This window comes from Rhinatrema bivittatum, chromosome 1 (assembly GCF_901001135.1).
Source record: "Rhinatrema bivittatum chromosome 1, aRhiBiv1.1, whole genome shotgun sequence".
NCBI classification, from domain to species: domain Eukaryota; kingdom Metazoa; phylum Chordata; class Amphibia; order Gymnophiona; family Rhinatrematidae; genus Rhinatrema; species Rhinatrema bivittatum.
The window spans coordinates 443053834-443077121 of record NC_042615.1 but is presented as its reverse complement, the minus strand read 5'-3'; positions in this window follow the sequence as shown (position 1 = coordinate 443077121).

Sequence of the window (23288 nt, the reverse complement as noted above, 5' to 3'; positions counted from 1 at the left end):
CTGATGCCTGAATTGCTATACCGGCTGCAGGGAGCTAAGGTCTTTACCAAACTGGACTTCCGTGGTGTGTTCAATTTGGTACGGATACGACCCGGTGATGAATGGAAGACCACATTCAATACCAGAGCCGGGCACTACGAATATTTGATCATGCCCTTTGGTTTATGCAACGCCCCTACGGTCTTTCAAAACCTAATGAATGAGGTCTTGAGGGATATGTTGCATACCTCTGTTATAGTGTACATTGACGTGTTGATGTGTTCAAAAGATTTGTCCATACACCGCGTACAAGTGCAGCAAGTACTACAGAAACTTCGAGACAATCGTCTCTTCGCTAAGTTAGAGAAGTGCCAGTTCGAGTAGGAATCCTTGCCTTTCCTCGGATACATTGTCTCATCCACGGACTTCCACATGGACCCTGATAAAGTGTCAGCCATTCGGGATTGGCCACATCCAGTAGGAGGCAAGGCCCTACAATGCTTCCTGGGCTTCGCTAATTTCTATCACCAGTTCATACCCCATTACTCCCGGATGGTGGCTCCGCTTACGGCCCTTACCAGGAAGGGTGCCGATGCGAAGAACTGGTCCCGACAGCAATAAGTGCCTTCCAGAGGCTGAAAGAAGCCTTTCTTCTTGATGTCTGCCTCTACCATCCAGATGCGCAGCATCAGTTTATCGTAGAGGTAGACACATCTGATCTTGCTGAAGGGGCTGTCCTGAGCCAGTTATCCACTAAAGGCAAAACCCTACCATGTTCCTATTATTCCTGAAAATTCTCTCTGACAGAGAAAAATTACAGTATTGGTGACAAGGAGCTCCTGGCCATCAAGCTTGCACTGGAGGAGTGGCGTCATTGGCTGGAGGGGGACTAATACCCCGTGATCGTCTATACGGACCACAAGAACCTAGAATCCTTGTGCCAGGTCCAACGGCTCAATTCTCTACAAGCTTGATGGTCACTTTTCTTTAGACTCCAAGAATATTAGAGCTGAAGCCCTCGCTTGCACGACAGAAATGGAGGATAACCCTAACCCGCCTCGATATATCCTTGATCCAGCCAAAGTCCTTCTCGCAGCTTCTGAGGTGGTTCTGATGGGTAAGATGGTTGTGTTGGCTCGCCTCCGCAAGAGGGTGTTGTCATGGGTTCATGACTTGTTGACCGCAGGTCATTCGGGGGTCACTCAGACCTTGGATCTGCTGACCAAATATTATTGGTGGCCTCAGGTCAAGAGAGATGTTCGCCTCTACGTCAGCTCCTGCCTGACCTTCACTCGACAAAAGATGCTGACTGGTTGCCCGTGAGGCCTCCTTCAACCATTACCTATCCCCATCGAACCATGGACAAGCTTGATGCTCACTTTTCTTTAGCCTCCAAGAATATTAGAGCTGAAGCACTCGCTTGCATGACAGAAACGGAGGATAACCCTAACCCGCCTCGATATATCCTTGATCCAGCCAAAGTCCTTCTCGCAGCTTCTGAGGTGGTTCTGATGGGTAAGATGGTTGTGTTGGCTCGCCTCCGCAAGAGGGTGTTGTCATGGGTTCATGACTTGTTGACCACAGGTCATTCGGGGGTCACTCAGACCTTGGATCTGCTGACCAAATATTACTGGTGGCCTCAGGTCAAGAGAGATGTTCGCCTCTACGTCAGCTCCTGCCCGACCTTCACTCGACAAAAGATGCTGACTGGTTGCCCGTGGGGCCTCCTTCAACCATTACCTATCCCCATCGAACCATGGACCCATTTGTCGACCAACTTCATCATGGACTTACCACCTTTGGAAGAGAAAACTGTGATATGGGTCACGGTCGATAGGTTTTCGAAGATGGCCCAATTCATCCCTCTCACTAAACTACCAACGGCACCCGAGCTTGCTAGCCTTTTCACTCAGCACATCTTCTGCATACACGGACTGCCTCTCCATATTGCCTGCGACCGGGGCTCGCAGTTCATGGCTAAATATTGGAGAGCACTCTGCAAGAAATTTGGGGTCCAATTGGACTTCACGACCTCCTTTCATCCTGAAGGCAATGGCCGAGTGGAACGCACAAACTGAACCTTGAAAACTTTCCTCCGAGCCTTTGTGAGAGACCTAAAGATGACTGGATGACTTTACTCCCCTGGGCAGAATTCTCCTACAACCACCATAGGCATTTGGCACCGGCAGGTCTCCCTTCCAGGTAGTCTATGGGAGACGTCTCTGACCTCCTTTGCCTTTGCCATTGGCGGTTCCATCTCCAGCCGTGCAACCCACAGCCCAGCAGTTACACAATCTCTGGGGCTCTACTGGGGAGAAACTACATTGCACAGCAGTCACGGTGAAGAGGTACATGGACCGTCTGCGATGTCCAGCTCCAACATTCCTTCCCGGGGACAAGGTATGGTTAAGGGCCAAACACCTTCGCCTGCGGGTTCCTTCTATGCGCTTGGCTCCGAGGTACATTGGCCCGTTCCCAGTCACAGAACGAGTGGGTGCTGTCTCCTACTGGATCTGCCTGCCCTCTACACTCAGGGTTCATACAACCTGCTGTAAATATGCTATATTGTATCCCCACAAGCCAACTGTATCTTTCTCCCTTTCGTTAACAAGTGACAATGTACCACCTGCTGTAAATATGCTATATTGTATCCCCACAAGCCAACTGTATCGTGTTCCTTGCTGTAAATAAGTTATAATTGCATAACCTGCTGTAAATAAGTTATATTGTACAACCTGTTCTAAACTCTCTCACCTCTGCAGCCTTGCTGCTGTAAATATCTCCCCTATAAATACCCCCCTACCCTTCTTTAGTTACGCCTCTACTTTCTCAGCTTCTATACTTTCCTCCTACCTATCCCCCCACTCCCGCCCTTTTTCGCACCTGCTCCCATACCCCCGCCCTGTTTATTGTAACTTTCCGCCTTTTTCAAGTTCTATTGTAAACCGGCGTGATGTGTCCCACGAACACCGGTATATTAAAAGCTGTTAAAATAAAATAAATATATAAATGTCTCCCTGCTCAAGCCGTTGGTCCTGTCCGTCTTCCACAACAAGATACCCGAACCCGCCACTCCTGAGGCTCAGGTGGACACCGTCTATGAAGTAAAAGAGGTATTGGAAATGCGATTCCACCTCAGACATTGGGAGTATCTCCTCTTCTGGGAGGGCTATGGCCTGGAGAACATAAGAACATAAGAAAATGCCATACTGGGTCAGACAAAGGGTCCATCAAGCCCCGCATCCTGTTTCCAACAGTGGCCAATCCAGGCCATAAGAACCTGGCAAGTACCCAAAAACTAAGTCTATTCCATGTTACCATTGCTAATGGAGGAGTACCCAAAAACTAAGTCTATTCCATGTTACCATTGCTAATGGAGGAGAACTCTTGGGAGCCTGCCTCCAACATTTTGGATAAAGCCCTTCTTCAACAGTTTCATATATGCCACTCTGCTAAGCACAAGCCCCCGGGAAGGGGGCATAGAAAGGGGGGGGGGGGTACTGTTAGGGACCCGACCCACGGAGCTCCGTGGGCCGGCCTTCCACCTACCACGGGATGTCTGGTGGCAACCGCGACGTTCCCGAGGCCTACCCAGGCCGGCAAGTTTCTTCGCGGTGTTCCCTTTGTGAGGGAGACACTGCTGACGTGTAGGCTGTCCCCGCCCCCTAGGCGCGTGCTCGTGGACCTGACTCTTAAAGGGGCCAGCGCGTGAATACTCAGCACCTCCCAGGAGTGATGTCAGACGCTTCCAGGGTATTTTAACCCTGCACCAACTCCAGTCCTGGCCTTGCAACGAGGTTCACTCTGATTAAGAGTTGCTAGTTGCTATTCCAGACTTCGGCTTCCGTCCACTGACTTCGGACTTCGGTTGCTGCTTCCTGACTTTGACACTTGTCCAGGAGGTCTTGCCTAAGTCCAAGCGGCTCAGGTCCTCATGAGATCCTCTCGGGGGGACTGCAGGCTTCCAGTGGTGAAGTTCCAGTTGGCCTCCTGGCTCCAGCTCTATTCCTCCATCTTTGGGAAACCGACTCGCAGGAGACCGCTCGTAAGTTCAAGCGGCCCGGTTCCTCACGGGCTCCTCCTGGGGGGACCACGGGTCTCCAGTGGTGAAGATCCTCCTAGTCTCCTGCCTGTGCTGCCTCCCAGCTTCAACACCCACTGTGTGACTCCTCAGTGCGTCATCATCTGACCAAGTTGGCTCAAGGGTCCACAAACCCAACAAAGTAGTAATATGCAAATAAATATTCTTGTGTAAAAATGAGGAAGGTTAGAGGCATTCCAGGGTAGGGCCATTTACGTGCATAAATTGTGATTTTATAACCTGCGATGTAGCATGCTGTTACCTGTGCATATTTACTTCTGCTATGTAACAGGTTTAAGCCAGAATAAAACTCTTTATAGACAATTACTGACTGGGTGAAGGGTCAGGGTAAACAGAGGGGAGTGCAGGCTGCATAACCAGAGAGGTCTTGATGACCTAGAGATAGACTGGGGAAACTGGTGGACTAATTGGTAAAACTGGTCATTTTCTTCACACTTGCATGTTATAAAATATGCTCATTTGCTCATGTAAAAGTCAACAAATGCTAAGGAAAATACGCAAATAACATTTCTTTGTACAAATGTTTAAAATTAGGAGCACACATATGCACAAATAGGTGTATTTTATATAATGTGCATGCAATTGCAAGGACAATATAAAATTAATGCTCATATGTGCTCGTGCCCACATATACACGTGTGTCATGCTGGCTAGGGTCAGGGAACACCTCCTCAGGAGCAGGACAAGACCGCACAGCTAGACTGGAGTGTATCTTCTGATAGCCAACTCCCCAGCAGGTTGAGCTCTTGAATTCTGAAGGCCATTAACTTTTGGCTTCACTAGTAAAACATAATGTTAAGGCAGACTGAACAAGACTGGACAGGCACAGGAAGGAATTGAGGTCAGACAGGCTGGATGTTGTGCAGAGACAGGGTAGAAGCTGAAGACTGGATATTGGAACAGCCTGGATGCTGAGGACTGGCTACTTGAGCAGGCTGGATGAGGCTGGAAAGGCTGGATAGACACAGGCTAGAACTGAGGGCTGGATACTGGGCACAGGCTAAGACTGGATACAGACTCAGGCTGGCAGGATATTGAACAGGGACTGGGGCTGGATACAGACACAGGTTGGGTGGTATACTGATCAGGGTCTGAGGTTGTATACAGACACAGGCTGGGCAGAATACTGAACAGAGACTGGGACTAGGTACATACTGAACAAGACAAGATAATAGTAAAACAGGGAATAGATACTAGGAACTGGACTTGGCAGGACAGGATTAGACAAAGTAGAGAAGGACAGGACCAGACAAGGACTCGACAAAGACAATACAGAACAGAAAACACTGAGGATTGAAGGCAGAAATAAAGAAGGCCTGTAGGCCACTAGCAATAAGGTCCAAAGGCCACTTGGGGAGGAGAGGCCTGGATAGTGTTACGTCGGTCGACCACGGCCTCCGTGGTTGACAGTACTCACCCGCCTTCTCAGCGGGTCAGAGACGCCGAGAAGCCTTCCTTTGAGGCAGGAGCACTGCTGCTGCTGAAGCCCCGCCCCCTGACGTCACCTAGACGCATGCAGCGACGTCAGCCTTTCCTTTTAAAGGGGCCAGCGCGGGAAAGACCCGGACCAGCCCCGGAAGTTCCTCACTTCGGTAGGGGTATTTAGGCTGCTTTCTACTGCTAACCTGTGAGTTAGCAAGGATTGGTCTTGGTCGGTCTACGCTACTCTGCCACTTCTTTTCTGCCACTGGAAGCCTTTCTCTGCCCTTCAGGGTTTTCACTAACCCGCTCCTCGGGAGCCCTCTGCTTTCTTTTTTGGTATCTTATTGGGATCAGGTACTCGTTCCTCGAGGGCCTGCTCTCCCTGCATCGGTGCCTGTTCCCATCTACTTCTGCCGGAAGGAATCGCTAACCTTACAGCTAAACATCTAGTGAGTAATCTATTCTCAGTCTGTCTCACTGACACTCCCTCACTCACACCATGCTAGGAAACCTTCACCTGAATTCCTATATCAACTTGGTGAGATGGGTTCCCTCTGCTGAGGGTCCCGGGACGGCTACATCTGGATCTCCTCACTACCGCCACCTCTGGTGGTTCATATAATCTGTACAATAAAAGACAAAACTCTGTGTTTGTGCATCCTGAGTTTAGCCCAGTACTGTGGCTCCCCACGGGACTCCTCCCAGTAGGTGTGGCCATCTGCCAAAGACCTGAGAATCCACCCAAACACCTCAAAAAAGTAACAGATAGGCCGCAAGGCAAGGCAAAAATTTGAGAGGCGTCCACAAGGCAAGGAAAGTCTTTAGGCCGTAGAGAATGGTACAAGGTAAGAATAGACCCAGTGGCTAAAAGGTAAGGAAAGACCTGAGTAGGCCACAAGACAAGGCAAAAGCAGGCTTGGAGGTCACAAGGCAAGGAAAGCTCAGAGTAGACCATAAGGCAAAGTATAAGGCCTTGCAGGAAGAAGAGGAGCCATAGACAACCATGAAGATCCAACTGAAAAGGCCCCCAGTGTTGCATCCGCTACCACCTTGAGTTAGCAAAGACTTTGGTTTTAGCTACTCTGACCACTCTAAGCTGCATGCTTAGATGTTGCTTTCATTCCAGGTGCCTAGCTCCTGTAGAAGCTCTAGATACCCGCTCCTTGGAGGATCTCTCGCTTCCAACTACCCTTTGGGGTCTCTCTAATACAACTGCTCCTTGAGGGTCTTTCTCTCTCTTCTACATTCCAGAGATATCGGACCATGGGTACTCACTCCTTGAGGGCCTACCAGCCATTATATCCTGCACCACAGACCTTTGGTCCCAACTTCCACCATCAGGAAGACACCATCATTCCTGTGAGTACCTCTACGATCCGGTGCTCCAGTTCCACCCACCCAGCCACAGCGTTACCCACACTGCGAGCTCCAGCCTATCATGAACATCTGGGTGAGACATCACATCTGAGCCTGTTGAACATACTGGCACGTCTTGGATCAGTGCCTACCTTCCTGCTTTCACCATCTATCTACATCAGTACATTAAAGCCTCTATCCATACTGTGTCTGCTATCTGAGTTCAGCCTATTGCAGTGGTTCCCCAAGAGGCCCCTACCTGTGGGCAGAGTCATCTCCATTGCGACAAAGGGTCCACTATGCCACATACACAACACCGAGGAAGTAACAGAGAAGTCCTTTTATAGGGCTGCAGGACTGATGATATGGTGACATCATCAGCAAGGGCTGAGGGGCTTTTCCTGTCATGAGCCCTTTAAATTCATAAGAGAGATGTACTCACGTGCCTAAGCAGAAGCTGGTGGGAGCTGGAGAAAGTCAGCTGCGTTCCATCCGCAAAGAATAGCAGTGGCGTTGGTGGCTCCCAGCCATGAAGAATGGCAGTGGTGGAGGTAGAAGCTCCCAGCCACGAAGAAGGCAACAGGAACACCAGGCCGCAAAGAACTAATGGGGTCAGCGGTACCCGGGCCGCAAAGAGGATCTTGGCGACGGTTTCAGAGCCGCATGGGAGCGGCAGTTTGGCAGCGCTAAGGCTGCCTGAAGACTGCAGCTTCCAGTGGTGTCGGGCTCAGCAGCACGGCATGGGCTGGTAAGTGAAGCCACTCACAGGACTGTCCCATGAGCATGCGCAACATGTTATTAATAAACATGCGTATAAAGGTTGGGCAGTTCTTACAGTGTATTTGGATTTTCAGAAGGCATTTGACAAAGTCCCTCATGAAAGACTCATCAGGAAATTGGGAGGTCATAGTATTGGAGACAGTGTCCTATTTTGTATTGATAATTTGATAAATGAAAGGAAACAAATGGTAGGACTAAATGGTAAATTTTCAAATGGAGAAATGTCATTAGTGGAATATCCTAGGAACCTCTGCTGCTTTACATATTCATAAATGATCTTGAGAAAGAAACAACAAATGATGTGACCAAAGTTTCTGATGACTCAAAATAGTTTTGAGTCTCTGTAATAGCAGCAGATTTTGTGAGTCTAGGAGACTGGTCATCTAAGTGGCAGATGGAATTTAATGTGGACAAATGTAAAGTAATGCATGTAGGGAAAAATGCTCCTAAATACAGTTAGATGATGCTGGAGTCAGGCCGATACAGAAAAACGCACGGGAGAGCCAGCGAGCGCCCGCTCTCCAGACGCGCACTGACCACTCTTCTGGGCACACGATTCAGAAAACACAGATATGTAAATTAGGGCCCCGCAGTAAAAGGAGATGCTAGGGACACTAGCGCGTCCCTAGCGCCTCCTTTTTGACAGAAGCGGTGGCTGTCAGCGGTTTGACAGCCTGCGCTCAATTTTACCAGCGTCGGTTCTCAAACCCGCTGACAGCCTTGGGTTCGGAAAACGTACGCCGGCTAAATTGAGCATCCATCTTCCAACCCGCAGGCCGCGGGCAGATTTTTATTTTTTTTTTTTTAATTTTGGATTTTTTTTTTTTAATTTTGGGGCCTCGGACTTCATATCTGCTTTTCTGTATACTTTCCTGGTGCCGGCCGAAATTAATGCCAGCCTTTGACAGGCGTTAATTTCTGAAAGTAAAATGTGCAGCTTGGCTGCACATTTTATTTTCTGTATCGTGCGGGAATAACTAATAGGCCCATGAACATGCATTTGCATGTTGAGGGCACTATTAGTTTCGGGGGAGTTGGCTACACGTCAAAAACGCATGGCCAAACACGGGCTAACAGTATTTGCCTGAGAGTTAGGAGTCACCACCCAGGAAAAGGACCTTGAAATCTTTGACTCAGTTTATGGTGGCAGTCATTAAGAAGATGGAATGTTAGAAACTATTTGGAAAGAAATAGATAACAAAACTGAGCATGTCATAGTGCCTTTATACAGAACCATGATGTGACCACAGCTTGAGTATTGTGTGTAGTTCTTGTCACCACATCTCAAAAAATATATAGCAGACATAGAAAAGGTACAGAGAAGGGTGAAAACAATGATAAAGGTCATGGAAGACTCCCTTATGGAGAAAGGCTAAAAAGATTAGGACTCTTTAGTTTGGAAAAGAGATGACTGAGAGGGGATAAAATTGAGATTTATAAAATCATAAGAGGGTGAAACCAGTAAATAGCAGGGATGTGCAGGTCTAAAAATGTCATGCCATGTCATTTTACATCAATTGGGACCCAATTTGCATGAAATTTAGGTTTTTCCCTTTTTTTTTTCATTTTTTCATTTTTTTTAGGTTTTGGAAATGGTTCACACTATTTCGAACAGTGTGCGCTATTTCCAAACAGAGCACACTAAAAATGATAGAAGAAAAAACATAACATTTTGTTGTTTTTTTCTATAATTCTGTTATGAAAATGGCATGGACAATGTACTCTCACTTCTTGAGCCACTTTTTATATTGGCTCAGGGACATGCTTGTTCCATTTAGTTCTACTCAAAACCCATTGGTCTGCCCCAGTGGAACCTAGTTGCTCACCCATTCTCTTCAGGCTTAACCATCATTTTTCTCCTATGGAATGCTATGCTTCCATGCAATGTGGAAGGCTGTTCCTTTTCTGTTCTTTTCAAAATCAGTCATGCAGACCCTTACACTAAAAACATTGTCATCCTTTAATACAAAAAAGAACTGCCTGCATATGATTATCTCTTAAGTAATATGTTTTTGATACATAAAAATACATCTAAGAAATACTATTCATATTATGGTATGCATCCTGTAATCAGTTTTAAAAAATATTGCAAAATATATCACTTTTTCATTCTGCAAATGCATTTCAAATAATTATGTAAATTATAGTAGTTCTAGCATCATTCTAGACCCTGTGGAAAGAAATAAGGGGAATTGCAAGGGGCCAATTGTGTTTGATTGCAAGTGTGCTGATTGAAGGTTGTCAACATAAAATTATAATCAGTTTAAAACTATTCAATTTAATGGAGTTAACCACAGCTTAATCAGGGAAACTCTGTTTCCTTAACTAAGGAATTCTTGTTTCATTCTGATAGATCTTTTTTCCCTGTTCCATATGTTCATGCACATTTATGTAACCTGATCATGTGGCGTAAATATTCCAAATAGCTTGGAAGGCCTTAGGCATAGGATTTGGGTGACATCATGGAATGAAGTAATAGGATGGCAGTAGAGTTGCTCACTCTCTCTTGCATCTTTCAATACAGATACTACCTCCCACTCACTATAGGATAGCAAATGTCATGGAAAAAGGGGGTGACCGAGCAAGTTAGTAAAGTATTGCAGCTTAAAGCGATGAGAGGAACATCTGAACCAAGTGTACTGAAGTGTGGGGGTGGGAGCTGATGCCAGGAGCCAAAACCACAGAAAAAATATCTGGCGAGAGGAGACCCTTCTCCTCTTGACTCACCAAGCTGATGAGTGGCCTAGTGCTGGATGCTGCCTAGACATGAGCTGGTTTCAGCGGTGCTGGAAAAGGGCAGCCTAGCAAGTAAAACTGCATGGACCCAGATAGAAAAATAGAGAAGGCAGACTTCCAGGTGATGATGTCACCGGCAAGGGAGGTCCGTGATTGAGCTCCGCAACCCCCCTCCCGGGTTTCCCCGATAACCCCATGTAATCGCGGCATTTCTCAAATTAACGCGCCGAGGCAGGCTTCGGGAGGTGAGCTGTTGCTGACCCTGGGGAGGTGGATGATGGTGGTACCGGCGGAGAAAAAGACGCGCATACAGCGAGCACAAGATGGCAGCCGAGCTGCCGACCTATCTTCCTTGCCAGAGCACATAAATCAATCACTTGGTGGGGATATCACAGGGACAGTCCCCTCAAGTTCTCTACTTCCACGGGAGACCTTTGAAATGCAGCAGATGCCTTGGCTCGCAGCCGGAGCCGAATGGAGTCTGTCCCACGTGGCCATAATGGCGGACCCCACCGAAAGTTTCTCTGCCTAACACTTTGAGCAGGCTTAGGTTCTGGGCCTTGAAAGGAAGATCAGCTATCCCAACATTCAATATCTCGTTCGGGTGCTTCATTTCTCATTCCTGACACAGTGCTCTTGTTGTGGGATTCCTGCAAGGCGGTCACTTGTGCATAAAATTAAAAGGAGCACTGATTTTGGTGGGACTCGTCATTGTTAGTGTGTTGTGGATTCTGGATCTGCTGCACTTCCATAAAGTTTGGAGTCCAATTAACGGTAGTTTGTATACTCGGAGTTCCGCTCCCTGGCTGGCCTAGGGGCCTCGGACGCATCAGTGGTAAGTGGGAAGTGCGACAGAGAGGTGCTCACAAAGCTGCTGTTTGCCGTCCTTGCTCCACTTCGACCATCAAGATGGCTGAAGCTCCTGCTGGAGCAAAGTTTCTGGATGTGCTCTCTGCTGACGCTCTGCAACATATCTCCCAAAGCGTCACTGCGGCCTTGGATCTCCGACTCACCAAAATACAAGCTTCTATGGATGACATTAAATCGGCTCTGGAGGGCCAAACCAAAAGGTTGGATGAGACGGTGCATATTCTATCGGACCATGGCGATCATCTAGTGGAGTCGGAACGCCATGTGGCAGCTCTTCAGCTGCTGGCCAAGATTGAGGATTTGGAAGACCGAAGCCGACGGAATAACATCAGGATCATTGGCCTGCCCGAATCCGTAAGGGAAGGGGAGCTTCCCGCTTGGATAGAGAAATTGCTGCCAGAACAACTGGGTCTGGAATTTGCCGCAGACCCTTTGATATGTGAACAGGTTCATCATGTTGGGCTGATGCGAGAAGGGGCTGTGAGGCCCCGCCCGGTATTGGTGAGAATATTGAATTGGACTCACAAAACTAAGATAATATGGGCTTTCAAGCAACAGATGGGCATGGACTATCAAGGCCATCAGATTCTTCTCTTCAACGATTTTTCGACTAACACGACAGCGCTGTGGAAGACCATGTCACTGGCCTGCACTGAGTTACACAAGTGGGGTATTAAATTTGACTTGCTCTATCCAGCTAAGCTGCACATTTTTCACGATAAAGTTTTCTTCTTTACTTCCAAAGAAGGTTTCATTGCTACCTTGCCACATACTGGACGAGAGTGAAGAATCTACGTGCTGCCTTAGTTTCCTTAATGATGGCTAAGAAAATGTTCCGGCTGATAACTGAACTCTAATGGTTTGGTAGACTTATTATTCACAGCCGAGTTGCAGACCCCAATGCATACCTGTATTTTTTTGAGTTGCTGTGGGGGGGCCCAAGCTCTTTTGTTCTCTGTACTATTAATGCCTTCTACAAGTCTGAGGCCTCCGGTTCTCAGAGACAGTGGGTTTCTTTCTGTTGCTGCCTTTGGCAATGTTGCACTATTGAGTTTTATTGTATTTGCCTGGGGTTGGTGGGGGACTGGTGGGGGGGTTGGAGGGAAGCCTCTTTCTACCCCCCAAGATGGGAGGGGAATTGGCCTTGCACCTCTTGGAGCATGTGAGAGTGAGATGGATGGAATGTGTGTTTGTGTGGGTATGGCTGGGGGATACGTATGGGGATTTGAATGCTTCAGAGTTACAGGGGTTCTGGGGGAGAAGGGAGTGGGACTGATCTAAAGTGACTAGGGAAGGTGGCCTTCAGAAAATGCTGGCATAGGGTCTTGTGGTTTAGGCTGGGAAGCTGCAGGACTGCGTATGGTACGAATTTCCTACCCCCCATGTGGGGTGTGCAAGCAAAGCTAAGTGTAGTAGATTGGAATGGCAAAAGTTAAAGTGACCACATTGAATGTGGATGGTATTCATTCCCCTATCAAACGGAAAAAATTGTTAGCCCAATTCAATTGCATGCACTCACAGGTGTTTTTTTTGCAGGAGACACACCTGTGTGATGCGGAGCACCAAAAACTTAAAAAAGAGTGGGTGGGACAATGTGTTTATTCTTACACAGCCCGTAAAAGGGGAGTGGCTCTCCTTTTCCACAAACAGTTGCCATTCCAAATAAATAAAATGAGTCATGATAAAGAGGGTCGATATGTGCTAGCAGCCGGGGTACTTTATCACCAGAAGGTGGTATTTTGCAATGTGTATGCCCCCAACATTTATTCGCAAGACTTTTTTGCTCATCTGGTGGGGTTATTGGCCGATTTTTCAGATCACAATTTAGTGGTGGGAGGGGATTTTAATGTGGTAGTTAATAGGCAATTTGACTGTAAGCCGCCTAAGGCTTGCCACTGATAATGACCAATACTTGGGGGTCAACTTTTTGCGCAGTGAGTTAAAACTCATGGATGTTTGGCGAGTTTTACATCTGGGTGAACTTGACTTTACTTTTTTCTCTAATCCGCACCAGACGTACTCCCGCCTGGATTATTTGCTAGTCTCGGACAGGTGGTTTTCTGGCGTGCAAGCATAAGGGTCATATCCCTATCTGATTACTCTCCTGTCACAGTCCTTTTGAATTGTGGGCGGGGCCCAAGACCCCCATTTTAATGGCATATGCGACCTGATCTCTATCTCAATCAAGATTTTCACACTCATTTACAGCGCTGTTGGAAGGATTATGTAACATTTAATGACACTCCAGACACAACGGCGGCTCTGTTATGGGAAGCTGGGAAGGTGGTTATGCGCGGAGAAATGATAGCTTATGTAGCTAAAACTAACAGACAATGTAATGCGGAAATATTGCGGCTCACCAAAGTTCTCAAGGATACGCAGCAGAGGCATGTGGTTGATATGACCCCGGAAGCCAAGGGCCAAACTGACCAGACGCGGACCGCTCTCAATAGCCTTCTGCACCAGCAGGCTTCTAAATGCCTGCAGTACTATCAATACCACATGTATAAATATGGTAACTGTGCTAGCAAACTGTTGGCCAACTTGGTACGCCTCGGGGTCATGGAAGGGCAGTTGTGGGTATTAGGGACAGGCATGGCCACCATCAAACTTCCTAAAGGGATATTTCTGATAGATTTCTCGAATTTTATCAGCAGCTATACGCGGAAAACCCCTAAGATCCGATGGCTACCGAAGCTTTGTTTCAAACACTTTCCTGGCCACAGTTGGCTCCGGAACAACTGAGAACCCTTAATGTCCCTATTAGTGAACAGGAAGTACACGCAGCCATACATAAATTAAAACTGGGCAAAGCAGCGGGTCAGGATGGTTTGGGCTCAGAGTTTTATAAAATTCTAAAATTCTCGCTGCTGATTCCCCTTCACAAATTCTACAATGAGTTGCTCAGTCTTAACTCGCTGTCCACTGCCTTAAACCATTCAGTCATAGTGGTTCTGCCAAAGCCTTGTAAGGACCCTTTGGATGTGGGCTCTTACAGGCCCATATCTTTAATCAATGTTGATATTAAACTGCTTGCGGCTATTTTAGTGGAGAGGTTGAGTGGCCTCCTTCCTTCTCTTATTCATGGGGATCAGACGGGGTTTGTTCGAGGTTGTCAAGGGGTACGCAACATGTGGCGCCTGATCGCATCTCTCAGTTATAATTCGGAGGAGGAGGCAATGATCTTCAGTTTTGTCACTGAAAAGGCGTTTGATTCTCTTTCATGGGAATATTTGTTCTGGGCGCTGTGCCAGTATGGGATCTCAGTGGCGTTTATGCAGTGGCTGGATCTATTGTATAGTAACCCCAGCGTGAGCATTCTGGTGAATGGAGTCCCGACTCCATCGTTTGCTTTGCACTGTGGAGTTCAGCAGGGATGTCCTCTTTCCCCACTGCTTTTTATCATGGCCCCTAGCTATCCGATTGCGTGCAGATCGTAGTGTGTGCAGGATTAGTGTTGACAATCATCCCCTTAAGTTAGCAATGTTTAAGAACATAAGAAATTGCCATGCTGGGTCAGACCAAGGGTCCATCAAGCCCAGCATCCTGTTTCCAACAGAGGCCAACACCAGGCCACAAGAACCTGGCAATTACCCAAACACTAAGAAGATCCCATGCTACTGATGCAATTAATAGCAGTGGCTATTCCCTAAGTAAACTTGATTAATAGCCATTAATGGACTTCTCCTCCAAGAACTTATCCAAACCTTTTTTGAACCCAGCTACACTAACTGCACTAACCACATCCCCTGGCAACAAATTCCAGAGCTTTCATCTACCATCTACTGAGATAAGAATTCTGGAGAACTGAAGCAGCACAGATCCCTATATAGGAGGATGGTAGAGCTCTAAATGTTCTTTATCTCCATCTGCTGGTAGGGAGGCAAAACCTACGCATCTATTCTGGTAGGAAGACAACCATGTCAAGTCCAAACTATGTAATGTGGTTGCCATACTAGTCTAGATATGTGGAAATAAAGGTCATTAAAAGTTATAGGTGACACCTTTTAAATTGAACTATTTTTACTGCATTCATGACCAAACTAGAGTTCTATTCCTTTCATCAGTTCAGCATATTAAGTGATAAAAAGGTAACTTATTTAACCTTTATTTCTTAAACTTAGAACTGTAAAATAGAAACACCTATGCACAGTATTCTTCATGGTCTCCAAGGTTTCGTATTTCTATAGCAGTTGTGATTAGAGATGTGAATCGTGTGCCCGATCGTTTTAACGATCAGGTTCGGATGGAGGGAGAAAAAAATTGGATCGTTAGAGATGTGGCTTGGAATCGGTTCCGATTCCAATTCACATCGTTAATTTTTTAGTGAGGCCTGAGCAGATAAAAAAAACCCCACCCCAACCCTTTACAAATAACCCCTTTGCTCTCCCACCCTCCCAAACCCCCCCAAAATGTTAAATTACCTGGTGGTCCAGTGGGGGGGGGGGGGTTCCCGGCGCGATCTCCCGCTCTCGGGCCATCAGCGCAATTTTGGCTACCACTGATAAAAATGGCGCCGATGGCCCGATAAAAAAACCCCACCACGACCCTTTACAAATTACCCGTTTGCTTCTCCCACCCTCCCGACCCCCCAAAAAAAACCTTTTACATGTACCTGGTGGTCTAGCGGGGGGGTCCGGGAGCCATCCCTTCAATCATACCCTCGGTGTCGGTGCCGCTGCTGGACTGGTTTGAAAATGGCGCCGATCACCTTTGCCCTCACTATGTCACAGGGAGCGACCATCGCTCCCTGTGACAATGTGAGGGCAAAGGCGATCGACTACGAGTATGGCGCCGTCGACATAGTGAGGGCAAAAGTAGCGCCGGCGCCATTTTGAATATTGGCAATACGGCCCGCATGCAGGAGATCGCTCCCGGACCCCTGTTGGACTTTTGGCAAGACTTGTGGGGGTCAGGAGGCCCCCCAAGCTGGCCAAAAGTCCCTGGGGGTCCAGCGGGGGTCCGGGAGCGATCTCCTGCACTCGTGATGTCGGGTGACAGGAACCAAAATGGCGCCGGCGCTACTTTTGCCCTGTCATATGGTAAGGGCAAAGGTCCACCGGCGCCATTTCTTTTAACGCAGCCGTGGCCCGAGAGCGGGAGATCGCGCCGGGACCCCCCCACTGGACCCCAGGTAATTTAAAACATTTTGGGGGGCTTCGGGAGGGTGGGGGATTTATTTTAAAGGGTCGGGGTGGGTTTTAGGGTGCCGGTTTTCCCGCCCTCCCCCGATTTATGATTTTTTACGATTTAAAAAAACAAAAACCATGACAATCAGATTTCCCTTCCCCCCCAGCCAAAATCGATCGTTAAGACGATCGATCACCCGATTCACATCCCTAGTCCCTATCCTTTTAAGTGGGCCTCCGGCAAGCTCAAATATCTTGGCATATGGATTCCTAGAAATTTGAACACCTTAGATGATGTTAATGTACATGCTGTTTTGGATAAAATACAGAAACAATTGGACAATTGGGGCCCCTTACTGTTATCGCTGTTTGGGCGATGTGCGTTAGTTAAAATGGTGATAGCCCCCAAAGTACTCTATGTCTTGCATATGATTCCTTGTTGGTTAAAGGCGGCGGTCCTTAGGAGATTATATGCCGCTATTCTGAGTGTCATTCAAACCAGCAAGAGCGTGCGCCGAGCGCTGACTTATCCCAGAATACTGCTTAACCCCTGTATTCGCACCTGGCGATGGCTACGCTTGCGGGGGGACAGGCTGGGGTTAGTCTCAATGCTGATGCCACTGCTGGGAAATGTGAGTTTTGTACCGGGACGGGATTGCAGTGCCTTGTATCAATTTTGGGCTCGCAAAGGCGTAGTCTATGCTTGCCATTTCGATGACAATGATGCTCATCTACTGTTAGATTATGCAACTTTAAGTACCACTTATCAGTTACCTCTCGTGCTAAACTTTCAAAAGGGAAACTTTGATAAAATGAGAAAAATTGTTAGAAAAAAACTGAAAGGAGCAGCTACAAAAGTAAAAAATGTCCAAGAGGCGTGGTCATTGTTAAAAAATACCATTCTAGAAGCACAGTCCAGATGTTTTCCACACATTAAGAAAGGTGGAAAGAAGGCAAAACAATTACCGGCATGGTTAAAAGGGGAGATGAAAGAAGCTATTTTAGCCAAAAGATCTTCATTCAAAAATTGGAAGAAGGATCCAACAGAAGAAAATAGGATAAAACATAAACATTGGCAAGTTAAATTTAAGGCATTGATAAGACAGGCTAAGAGAGAATTTGAAAAGAAGTTGGCTGTAGAGGCAAAAACTCACAGTAAAAACTTTTTTAAATATATCCGAAGCAGAAAGCCTGTGAGGGAGTCAGTTGGACCGTTAGAAGATCGAGGGGTTAAAGGGGCACTTAGAGAGGATAAGGCCATCGCGGAGAGATTAAATGATTTCTTTGCTTCGGTGTTTACTGAAGAGGATGTTGGGGAGGTACTAGTAATGAAGAAGGTTTTCATGGGTAATGATTCAGATGGACTGAATCAAATCACGGTGAACCTAGAAGATGTGGTAGGCCTGATTGACAAACTGAAGAGTAGTAAATCACCTGGACCGGATGGTATACACCCCAGAGTTCTGAAGGAACTAAAAAATGAAATTTCAGACCTATTAGTAAAAATTTGTAACTTATCATTAAAATCATCCATTGTACCTGAAGACGAGGATAGCAAATGTAACCCCAATATTTAAAAAGGGCTCCAGGGGCGATCCGGGAAACTACAGACCGGTTATCCTGACTTCAGTGCCAGGAAAAATAGTGGAAAGTGTTCTAAACATCAAAATCACAGAACATATAGAAAGACATGGTTTAATGGAACAAACTCAGCATGGCTTTACCCAGGGCAAGTCTTGCCTCACAAATCTGCTTCACTTTTTTGAAGGAGTTAATAAACATGTGGATAAAGGTGAACCAGTAGATATAGTATACTTGGATTTTCAGAAGGCGTTTGACAAAGTTCCTCATGAGAGGCTTCTAGGAAAAGTAAAAAGTCATGTGATAGGTGGCGATGTCCTTTCGTGGATTGCAAACTGGCTAAAAGACAGGAAACAGAGAGTAGGATTAAATGGGCAATTCTCTCAGTGGAAGGGAGTGGACAGTGGAGTGCCTCAGGGATCTGTATTGGGACCCTTACTTTTCAATATATTTATAAATGATCTGGAAAGAAATACGACAAGTGAGATAATCAAATTTGCAGATGACACAAAATTGTTCAGAGTAGTTAAATCACAAGCAGATTGTGATAAATTGCAGGAAGACCTTATGAGACTGGAAAATTGGGCATCCAAATGGCAGATGAAATTTAATGTGGATAAGTGCAAGGTGATGCATATAGGGAAAAATAACCCATGCTATAATTACACAATGTTGGGTTCCATATTAGGTGCTACAACCCAAGAAAGAGATCTAGGTGTCATAGTGGATAACACATTGAAATCGTCGGTACAGTGTGCTGCGGCAGTCAAAAAAGCAAACAGAATGTTGGGAATTATTAGAAAGGGAATGGTGAATAAAACGGAAAATGTCATAATGCCTCTGTATCGCTCCATGGTGAGACCGCACCTTGAATATTGTGTACAATTCTGGTCGCCACATCTCAAAAAAGATATAATTGCGATGGAGAAGGTACAGAGAAGGGTTACCAAAATGATAAGGGGAATGGAACAACTCCCCTATGAGGAAAGACTAAAGAGGTTAAGACTTTTCAGCTTGGAGAAGAGACGACTGAGGGGGGATATGATAGAGGTGTTTAAAATCATGAGAGGTCTAGTACAGAATCCTCCACAAATCACTCACTTTAATCCACAAAGTCATCTACAATCACTTGCATCTGGACCTCAAATTCCCCCTCAATCTCCACCTCACCAACAGACCGACTAGAGAAATATATAAAGGAACCCTACAGACCCCACCTACAAAAGCCACATGCCTCATCTCAACTAAAGACCGATCCTTTTCAACAGCAGGCCCAACTATCTGGAACGACATCCCAGCTGACCTCAGAATGGAGCCCTGCCTACCAACATTCAAGAAAAAACTTAAGACCTGGCTTTTCCGCCAAGCCTTCTCAGATACCCATGACACACAATAGTCGACAGAACTTCCTTTAGGAGCAATGGATTTCCATTTTACCCCTAAGCCCAGAATAAGAGCCTCCTGACTGCTCTGTTTATTCTAATAATTTCTCCGCTATCTCTAGCCTTTCCTTCCTTCCAGCAGTCTATGCCTCCAAGTTTAATTTCCCTGTTAAATGTAACTTTGCTTTTTCATGTTCAACCTTTTGTTTTTGGTTACTGTTCTTGGTTCAGTTCCCCTATTCGATGTGAACCGACCTGATATGGTCTCCACCATGAAGGTCGGTATAGAAAAGTGTTAAATAAATAAATAAATAGAACGGATAGATGGGAATCAGTTATTTACTCTTTCGGATAGTAGAAAGACTAGGGGGCACTCCATGAAGTTAGCATGGGGCACATTTAAAACTAATCAGAGAAAGTTCTTTTTTACTCAACGCACAATTCAACTCTGGAATTTGTTGCCAGAGGATGTGGTTAGTGCAGTTAGTATAGCTGTGTTTAAAAAAGGATTGGATAGGTTCTTGGAGGAGAAGTCCATTACCTGCTACTAAGTTCACTTAAAGAATAGCCACTGCCATTAGCAATGGTTACATGGAATAGACTTAGTTTTTGGGTACTTGCCAGGTTCTTATGGCCTGGATTGGCCTCTGTTGGAAACAGGATGCTGGGCTTGATGGACCCTTGGTCTGACCCAGTATGGCATTTTCTTATGTTCTTATGTACCTAATAAACATTTTTTTGCATACTTGCAAGCAAGACATTACCTACTATCTTTGCAGTGGACACCGGAGGCACGGGCAGCGGAGTTTACATTTGCCACTAAAGTGTTCGACACAGCTCTTCTGAAGAATACTATCTCAGGTTGGGTCACTTTCAGCCGGGCTCTGCAGGTGGACGATTGACTAGACCATCTGGCAGCAAAATGGTCTAATGAGCTTGCCTCACCAATTATTCCTTAATATATGCAGCAATGTTTTAAGTCATTACAAAGACAGCTCATGGACGTTGGGCTTCGTGAAGTCCAGTTCAAAATCTTACATCACATTTACTGTACTGATGTGCATTGTTTCCAGATGGGCTGCACGGACTCCCCTCTCTGCATAAAATGTAGAACAGATGAGGGCACACTACTGCACCGTTTCTTTCATTGCTCTACATTCACTGCTTTTTGGGGATCGGTGTTGGAGGTCATCCTAAGAGCACAGCTGTCTCGGTGCCCGCAACTGGACAGTTTTTGCTGTCTTGCCCACAGGCCTGTTCTGCTGAGGTCTGTCGCTCAAAAGATAAATTTAGTAGAATGTCCGTCCTATTGGCCTACCGTACTATAGTCTCCGACTGGGCAGCTCCAGTCTCCCTCCATCTCAGCCTGGTTTCAAAGAATGGCTTCTACTCTCCAGCTTGAATGTATGGACTATGTGCTGGGCAAACGCAAGCCTGATAAAGTGTACCAAGCTTGTTGGCAGACCTGTGCTCGCCTACTCCCTGTGGCTGTTCAAGAAGGATTATGAGCCGGTGGTTATGTTTCAAGGTGGATGTAATCTCTAGTCGCTGAGAGAGGGGGGTCAGAGGTGGAGTGGGGGGGATGGGGGGGATGGAGGGGAAATGGTGGTAGTATACATGGAGTGTGGTTGGGTTGCTGATGAATGGGTTTGAAGTGAATGAAAGTTTGTGGGACGGGATGGGGGGATGAAAACTAAAAATGTGTTGGGAATGAGCCGTGGCTGATGGTTTCTGTTGATACAATGTATTTGAAAACTTTTGGTATGTATTGGATGCATTGTACATAGTTTATACCTGCTGTTGTGCGGGCTATAATGAATGTCGCTGTTTGTTCCCAATAAAGAAAAATTATTTTGAAAAAAAAAGAAAAATAGAGAAGGCAGTTTGCCCGGTCCTATGGCAGGCATGGGCAAGGAGTGTGGAGACTGCCCAGCTGAATCCATCGTGAGTAACTGATGGGCAGAATGGTCTTTGGGTAAGAAGGGTGTATTGCTCAGGTAACACACTGTGTTGTTATGTTATTATGAATAAGATGACCCTTGTTATTCCTCTAAATTGCCTCTGTTCTAATTACTGCTACAGCAGAATTTTATCCTTGGTAGGTCTGGAGGGGAAGGGAAGGGGATATTGGGACTAGACAGATGGAGATGCCAGGGAGTTCATGGGAGTTCATGTGAATTAATAGATAGACGGATATGCAATCACATTTTTCTGATCACAGGACAGCGTCTCATACCCCTCTCTTCTTGAGATTCTTCCCTAGAATCCATAGGAGTACATTTTCAAGAGTTACACGTGGAAAGTAGCACATAGTGTAGCAATTTTCAAAAGCCCATTTATGCATGCAAAGTCCATTTAATGTGCATAAAAACATTTGAAAATTGCTTCCCTATATTAGTGATTTCATAAAAGGCAGTTATGTTCTCTACATGGCAATTTCCTAGAAGGAGTTAGTTTAATACAAATAGGATAGAGAGAGGAAAATAAAAGGGATCATAACTCCACAGTTGTGGCTTCTGATGAGAAACATCAGGAGTTTGAATCAGTGTTTTACTGTAGTTCTGAATGTATGTTTGACATGCATTGACTTAAAATCATTCACATACCATTGCCTTATTAGTTTGTACTTTATTGGTGGATTTCATAATTTTTTTAATATATAGAAATAGTCATGAAACCAATTATTTAATGACAGGTTTTAGGCTAGGAGTCTGCAATACCTCTGGATCGATGGGAATTGAATTACTTTTGCAACTTAATTGATGGCACAAGCAAATGTTAAGCTTAGGTTAAATGTTATCATTAGTCAATAGCATTGACATGAAAATGTTTTAAAGTCTTCCTTAAATCCATGAATGATCTTTAGCAGAACAGTAAGTAGCATCCAAATGTTAATTTTTAATAGGTCACTGCGTAATTGCTGAATGGGAGATGAAGATCAAGTCTCCAGTGTTTAGCATTTAGAAAAAGTATTTGGTACAGATAAATTTAATTACAATAAAGGGAATATTCTTCTTTTGCAAAGATAAAACATAATATGTAATAACTGCATCTGTTAAATGAAAGGTTTGGAAACTTAAAGAAGAAACTTCAGATGAAGAACTGACTTTTAATGAGCTATATGTCATGAGCATGCAAAACCTTTCAATGTACTCATTTTCCCACACTGCTGTTAATTTTGAGTTGACCTTCTGTAGTCAATAATGTAGGTATAAATTATTTAATTCAGATATTAATGTAAAAATGCCACAATTTAAAATAGTGATCCTTTTTCTGTTCTTAATCCACTCTTTTTTTTCCTCAGTTTTAAGGGTTCATATATTCACGGTCTAGAATCAAAAGACAATAAACTCCACCCACTGGCAACTCCCCAGATTAAGGTCACAGTTTAAGATTACAATCATAAATTGTAGCTATGGTGCCCATCTCCAGTTTAGGAAAAAGATTAAAAGGCATGTAATAAAGTGACATATAATAATTGGGTGTTTCAGAAAACAACCTACTGTAGGATTACTGCAGAAACAAATTTATAATATATTTACACAAAACTGCTCAGTGAAAACACAGGACAGACTAGGTGGCCTAGAGCGTCATGGTTCTGGAAGAAGAATAACCAGCAATAATTCAGGCCATTTGCCAACAAGCCTCACTTGCCTCTCTGGCCTGAAATGAAAGGAAAACATGAGAGTCAGGCAGAGGCAGTGATGGACTGAATGGGAGGCATCTGAGCCAATAGGGATGGACACCTATTTCTGGCCATCTGCTCATAAACCATACCTGGGTGGTCCTCTTCAGTATGCAGATGCAGCAGAGAAACACATACTAGCTACTGCATGTGCACGAAGGGAAAACAAGAGGAGACAGTAGGAGCAGGATAGCTCAGAAAAGAGCCCAGACTTATTTTGGGGATGATGCAATGCACATTTTTCGAGCGCAAAGGGAACGCGTATG